This window comes from Vicia villosa, linkage group LG3 (assembly GCF_029867415.1).
Source record: "Vicia villosa cultivar HV-30 ecotype Madison, WI linkage group LG3, Vvil1.0, whole genome shotgun sequence".
NCBI lineage: Eukaryota > Viridiplantae > Streptophyta > Magnoliopsida > Fabales > Fabaceae > Vicia > Vicia villosa.
The window spans coordinates 19,390,961-19,398,698 of NC_081182.1; the positions used below are offsets into that span (position 1 = coordinate 19,390,961).

Genomic DNA, 7,738 nt, shown 5'->3' on the forward strand with positions numbered 1-7,738 from the left:
AGTATAAAATATTAAATTTTTAATGGTCTCCTAATTGTATGAATATTATTAAAAGACAAATTTGGAAATATTTATATTTCTCTATCAACGTAAATTGACACATAATAATTTGGCATAGTGGTTTTGAGGTCGGTAAAAATCATGTTATAATTTAATATTTATTATTTAATATTTTCCTTAATTAAACTGTATTGGTTTTTCTAAAAAAACTAATATTTTATTTAAAATCATGTATAATTCAAATAAGATATCTTCAATAAGACCGGTATAAATTTAGCCACACACTCTATAACATTTAATACGATAAATTCTTATTTTGTGTTGTAATTTCTATATTGACTACTGTGTAATATATTAATAAAAAAAAGTTATTTTAATTTGTGTTTTAAGAGTATATGTTAAAAAACTTAAAAATAATTTTTTAAAAGACTTGATTTTTAATTTTTTTAAAATTTTTGAATATATAATCTCTAAGGTAATAATTTCACTCTTATTTTTGTTGCAAATTATATATATATATATATATATATATATATGGTCGCGTGGCCTAATGGATAAGGCGCTCGCCTCCGGAGCGGGAGATTGTGGGTTCGAGTCCCACCGTGATCGAAGTGTATAGTTTTTGTGTAAATTGTAGAAAGTGTTATACAAGATATAGAGATTGTGGGTTCGTGATCGAAGTGTATAGTTTTCGTGTAAATTGTAAAAAGTGTTATACAATGTATGTTGATATACAATTGGCATATCCCCCCACTCAATTATATTGAACTATCTTGATATTGTTATTATTTTGCAAGGTGTCCCTATTTCTAATTTTAGAACGGATGAAAAGCTCATTAGGAAGCACACCAATGATAGGAGAGACGCTTATTTTTGTCAAAAACTTTCTCTCAATGAGGTTTAATGGGCTAAGTTGATATGGAGTTCTTCCATCAACCTTCTAAATATCTTTTTATTTGGAGACTTTTTCACAAAAAGATTCTCGCATATGAGAATTTATGTGCTAGAGGTTGCAATATTGTTTCTGAATGTAACTTGTGTGGCAAGGCTACATAGACTAGTCAACAACTTTTTTTTTTGGGAATGCGTCTTTGCAAAATAATTTTGGACTTGACTTGCTTTCATTCTTAACATTATTATTGACACTTCTTTTATTTATTTTGTCCTTGGTATTTATAGAAGATTTTGGTCATCATAATGTAAAATTGTTATTATTGCTCCTACAAAGATCTAAATTTGTGATTTTCAAATCCTTTTTTGGTTTGAGTCAAAGCTCCTTTTTTGTTGTGTCTTATTTTACATAAGACCTAAATATATCTATTTCTTTCCATACACAGATCTCTAGGGAGCTATGCACGCAATAGAGATAGTTTTTAAAAAAGCTCGGATCTCTCTTTGATTGGAAATATATTTCCAATTGATTACTCTTACTTTCATAAATCATGGTCTTATTCCTTGTCCTTTAAGGAACAAGTGATTTAATTATGTTGAGCTAACACTACGCCGTACAAGGGCTTTCACAGCGCTTTTTTTGGCCTTTAACAGCGCTTTAAAGCGCTGCCAAAGCCAGCGCTGGCGTAGGCTACGAAAGCGCTTTTAAAAGCGCTCTGGTAGACCCCCCCTTTAAGAGCGCTTTCCTGGAAAAAGCGCTCTGGTAGGACCCCCTATAAGAGCGCTTTCCTGGAAAAAGCGCTCTGGTAGACCCCCCTTTAAGAGCGCTTCTTAGTAAAAGCGCTGGCAAAGACCAGTAAAAAAGCAAAAAAAATTAAAAAATTACGCAGCATACAAAAGCGCTTTTGGAAAAGCGCTCTGGTAGGCCCCCCTATGAGAGCGCTTTTTCCAGACAGAGCGCTCTCATAGGGGGGCCTACCAGAGCGCTTTTCCCAAAGCGCTTTTGTATGCTGCGTAATTTTTTAGTTTTTTTTGCTTTTTTACTGGTCTTTGCCAGCGCTTTTACTAAGAAGCGCTCTAGTATGTGGACCTTTAAGAGCGCTTTTTAGAAGCGCTGTAGTTGCTAAATGAGGTATTTTTATGTGCAGCCTATAATTTAATCCTCCCAGTCGACCTGTAATGTTTTCGACCTGTAATATTTTCGACCTGTAATATATTTTCGACCTGTAATATATTTTCGACTATATTATTTCAGCCATCAGTAAGACAATATATATACTAATATATACCATTATAATATCCAAAATTATATATATAAATCATTACAAAATTATATATATACATCATTACAAAATCAACAATATTATAGTTCAAATCTGCATGAAAAATAGCTTAATATAAAATTGACACAATTCCTCTTTGATTTCTTCTAACTTTAGCTTCGAGTACCCAGCAGCACGGAATTCGTCAAGGTACTATAAAACAAAAACATAATATGAATAATATATTTAGGTAAATGTAATAAATTATATGAAATTATCTTAAGTTATAACTTTATACCGTGGGAGGAATCTCTAATTGATTCGCCTGAATGATTTCTTTCATAAACCTCAATACAAAGTATCCGCAGTCTGAACTGTTACGCTGTAGCGGACACTACATAGAAAAACAAATAAGATTCTATATAAGTTGTCTTGTTTTACCAAGTAGCATAAATATTATAAGCAAATTTGTGAAAAGTAATGTACCTGCACTTCGATCCAGGTGATGTTGTTTGATTTAGTCCGGGATACCTGTGCGTCCCGTTGACTACGGAATACTTGTATTGATCTAATTAACAAATATATAAAAGCATATGTTTAGATCAATCCCACAAATAAGTAAATATATAAATATACACGAATATATATTTAGAACGATCCCACTTACAAATCAACGATTTCCTTCATGGCCGGATAATTGGTCCATTCACCCTTTACCGAATTCAGATAATACACGACTTCCCTTATCGGGTTGATAGCAAGCAGCAACCAGTGTGCTCTATAAATTAAAACAATAGGTTATATGAAAATATTGCTATACACTAAAGAAACAGAGATTAGATGAATAAAGAATGAGAAACTAACCCTACTGGTCGGGTATTATACGCCCAAAGATGCAGACATTCTGTATTGCCGGTGGACATGAATCTATCGACTAAGCGCTGTCTAACAGATTCCGGATCCGAAACAATTTCCATTCCGCTGCAATGGGCGGAAGACACGAACCGGAATCTGTTAGACAATGCAGTCCCGCGCAACACTCTGTCATACAACAACCTTAAATAAAAACATAATAAACATTAGATTCTTTTCATTGAAAAGTGTAAATAAATTATATTGTGGGACTAATTAAATAATATATCGGATGAGTGAATATTACCGGATGTATGATTGCATATTACTGACGCCTAGTTGATCCTGGTTAAAAATCTCTTGCAAGTCTTCAATTGTAATATGTGACTTGAACTCAATACCGAAGACACTTTCATCCATATCGATTTCCCGTAAAGCACCATCCATCATATCGGACATATCAACCATTGTTGCGAGTGTCGCCCGGTATCGAGGCACAAAAGCACCGCCTTTTCTTGCCGCTTGCTTCGGAGGACCACTGGGTGGTACGCTACGAACCTGCTGCGTCACTTGTTGTGACTCCCGAGCGGATGCCTAAAAATCATATAACTTAGGTAAAATATAAAATCATGCATATTTTGATTCAGATTATATATTAACACTTTAAATGTACCTCTTTTAGCGATGCAACAGACTCCTCCTCCTGTAAAATCCCTTTACCCTTAATTGCGGGTTTTATAGGAGCAGTCTAAAAATAAAATGTAAAACATAATTAATAAACGGTTTAGAATTGACATTCGAAAACTAAATGATTCATAATCGTTTTCAATTTACCTCATCACTAATGGTAATGAGCTCCGAGGGCCATGCAACAAACGATCCTATTGCATCTCGCAGCAATGTCGTCTCTGAGACCATGTCAGGTACCGGTAGAATCGCATCACGATCTAATACAACATCCACCGATACTTTCAGGTGTCCATCCGGGAGCGGTCTGTGGTGAAGTAAATCTCCCGAAGTGTTGTGCACTTTTCCCTTGCCAACTAGTCGATAATTCGGTTCCGATAAGTATAGTTGGCAAGATGAAATGCCCTAAACCAAAAGTAAATATAAAGTCATTATCATTAATAAAATAGAACAGTTTGTAAGGAAAAAAACTTATAATTACCTCGGGAAATTTCTTTTGATAGTTGATACTAGCCTTATCACTAGTTTCTCTCACCGATGAAGTGTTGCACTTTTCTCTCATATACATATCTTTATCTCTTTGCAATTCAGAGACCTGTGCTTGCAATTCCTGCAACTTTTGCAACACTTCTTCATTGGTAAGATTTGATCTTCTCCTAGAACTCTTATAAAAAGAGGTTGGAGTCACACCATGACCCTTACCCCTCACCCGACCGGGATACTCGGGAGCATCTAGTACTCTACTAAGTACGCTCTCCTCACCGGTGGATGCCGATTGCGACAAGGTCTCCTGTAATTCATTTACATTTAAATAATTATTAGTGGAGATAAAAAGTCATTTATATATTAAAAAACATTTGATTTAATTAAAGACACAGTATTATACTTACACATTCAGTATAAACTCTCTGAACATCGGGATCGACAGCGTGATTCTTGCCCACACGAGCTTCCTTCCACAACACATGTACAGGAAGTGAAGCTTCCTCACTTTTAGTCTCCTCCAACTATGCATTGACACAAACGATAAAATCGTCAATTAAAACATGCACATGTAGACAATTAATTAAATCGAATTTCTATTTACTTACAATTTTATCCTCTAAGCGTGCATATCCCAAACGCCCTTTTTTGTATGGATACGCGGGTTTGGATGCTCTCTCCCTATTCGTGGCACTCTTTTTCTGAAAAGCTTCATCTCTTTGCTTTACAAACTCAGCCCAATCTGCTTCATCAATGAAGGTCACATACTTTGTTGGCCGTCCCGGTGCATCTTCAAGAAATTTTCCATCTTTATCCTTAAGATAGGTGTTTGTCAAAAAACTTTTCCACCCTCTATATCTCTTGCCGGCCAAACTAAGTATGTAGCTTTTACGTTCATCTGGTATCTCAAAAGTCCTCTGCAAAAAAACGTACGCATAGTGTGTTAGTATAAATAATTTAAACAATTTATCGTCAAGATAATAACAACAATTAACCATATATGATATATACCTGAAGCTCTTCCCAAATCGCTTGTTTTTTCTCCTCCAATTCTAAATTTTTCGTCTTCGATTTCCAGGTAGCTATGGAGACTGGAATATGCATACGGACAAGTGTACCAATATAACTTGTCAACTTTGCAGAATTAGGACCAATTGGTTGTTTATCAGAATTCCATTCCAATCGGTATACTAATCCTTGGTCTCTATGTCGTATGATTCCCCTCATAATAGTGATGCCTCGTGCAACCTCTTTTGCTTCAGTATCAGGTGGAGCATTTGTATCCGAAGCAACTCTTTCTTGTGAGTTTTCTTGTAAGTTTTCAGGTGGGTTTGTGTACTACGCGTCTCTTAACAATGCGGACGGTTGGATTGATCCAAATACCCTCATTATGATCATTTCTAATACAAGATTCATTCTCATTTTGATCGTTTCTTGTACAAGATTCAATGCCAACACCAATATCACCTTGATCTTCAATTTTTTCATCAACTATTTTGTTAGATAAAAGCACTATAGACCATTTCGTACTTGTCGGATCATTGACATAGAACACTTGTTTAGCTTGAGAGGCTAGAATGAAAGGCTCATCTTTGTACCCTACCCTATTGAGATCCACTTGCAAAAATCCTGACTTATCCATTCGTACGCCACTATTATTTTCAACCCACTTGCAACCAAATACAGGAATCTGAAACTTCGCGTAATCAAACACCAAAATGCGCTCGATAACCCCAAAATATGACAAATTTGCAAATTTCGGATTTAAGTCATTCGCACTTGATATGTGCATAGCTTCAGCTACCAAGGTAACACCACTATTTTGCATAGTACTTTTATCATCCTGTTCTTTGGTATAAAATGTGTATCCATTAATTGCGTATGCGCTATAAGAAAGTACAATTACAGATGGACCATAGGCTAAACATCTCAACCTTTCTGTTACTGAAGCAGGATCTGAACGATACTTTGAATAAATATGATCTCTAAACCACGGTATGAAACTTCGATTGTGCTCTCGTACTATCCAGTTCTCATTTCTATTTGGATTTAAATCTCGGAGAACAACTTTGTGCATTTCAACAAACGGCTCAACCTCAATCTCATTGTGCAGAACATACAAGTGCACTTGATCCCGTTCGACCATTGATACTGTCACAACTTTATTTCCAATTAGCCTTTTTCCTTCTTTTTTTTCGACAATATGAGATTTGGGGAGTCCAATTGATTGAACATTTGACAGATATTCAGTACAAAACTCAACCGCTTCTTCAGCAACGTATCGCTCGGCAATACAACCCTCCGGTCGACTTCTGTTTTTCACGTACCCTTTTAATATTTTCATATAACGTTCAGCAGGGTACATCCATCTCATATAAGCTGGTCCGCACAGTTGTGTCTCTTTCACAAGATGAACGACTAGATGAACCATTATGTCAAAAAACGAGGGAGGAAAATACATTTCAAGATCACATAAAGTAACAACTATCTCATTTTGCAATGTTGGTAAGATCGCGGGATCGACCACCTTACTGCAAATAGACCTGAAGAAGAAACACAGCTTAGTTATTGCGCTTCTTACTTTTTCTGGCAGAATAGAACGTATACCTATTGGTAAAAAATGTTCCATTATAACATGGCAATCATGCGTCTTCAAACTCTTTAACTTGAGGTCTTTCATGGACACAAGTCTTCTAATATCTGAAGAGTAGCCTTCTGGAACTTTTACTTCACTGAGGAACTTACACAATGTTTTCTTCTCCTTTCTAGATAGAGTGTAAACAGCAGGTGGCAGATATGTTCGTCTTCCTTTCGTCACGGGCCCCAATTCAGTTCTCATCCCCATGTTTACCATGTCATTCCTTATGTTAACGCCATCCTTAGACTTTCCTTGTATATTGAGTAGCGTACCTATAACGCTGTCAAATACATTTTTTTCAATATGCATAACATCCAGGAAATGTCTTACGTACAACGACTTCCAATATGGAAGTTCAAAGAAAATTGACTTCTTCTTCCACCCACCCTTGACAATTGAATGTGCAAAAGGCTTGCCAAACTGAGTGCTCACATCTTTCACCTTTTCAAAAATTTGATCACCTGACAAAAAAGGCGGGGCTGTACGATGTTCGGCCTCTCCATTGAATGCTTTTCTCCACCCACGGTAGTGATGATTAGAATTTAAGAATCTACGATGGCCGAGAAAGACATTCTTCTGACAAAGCGCCAATCGTGTCGTATCGGTTTCATCTTCACAAACAGGACACGCCTTTTGACCCTTGTTGCTGTACCCGGATAGATTTCCGTATGCTGGAAAATCATTAATTGTTCCAAACAACATCGCCCTCAAGTTGAAACTTTCTTTCCTATACCCATCGTAAACCTCCACACCTCTCTCCCACAAAAACTTTAAATCTTCGATTAAGGGTGCCAAGTATACGTCTATGTCATTCCCTGGTTGTTTAGGCCCAGAAATTAGCATAGATAACATCATGTACTTACGCTTCATACATAGCCACGGAGGTAAGTTATAAATCATAAGAATCACAGGCCATGTGCTATGC

General features: G+C 36.2%; 1 non-coding gene across 1 annotated transcript; it reads left to right on the forward strand.

The window, feature by feature from the left end:
- Positions 1-536: 536 nt before the first annotated feature.
- TRNAR-CCG (transfer RNA arginine (anticodon CCG)) lies at positions 537-609 on the forward strand. The gene has a single exon. It is a non-coding gene; the product is annotated as a tRNA-Arg (tRNA).
- Positions 610-7,738: the final 7,129 nt, after the last annotated feature.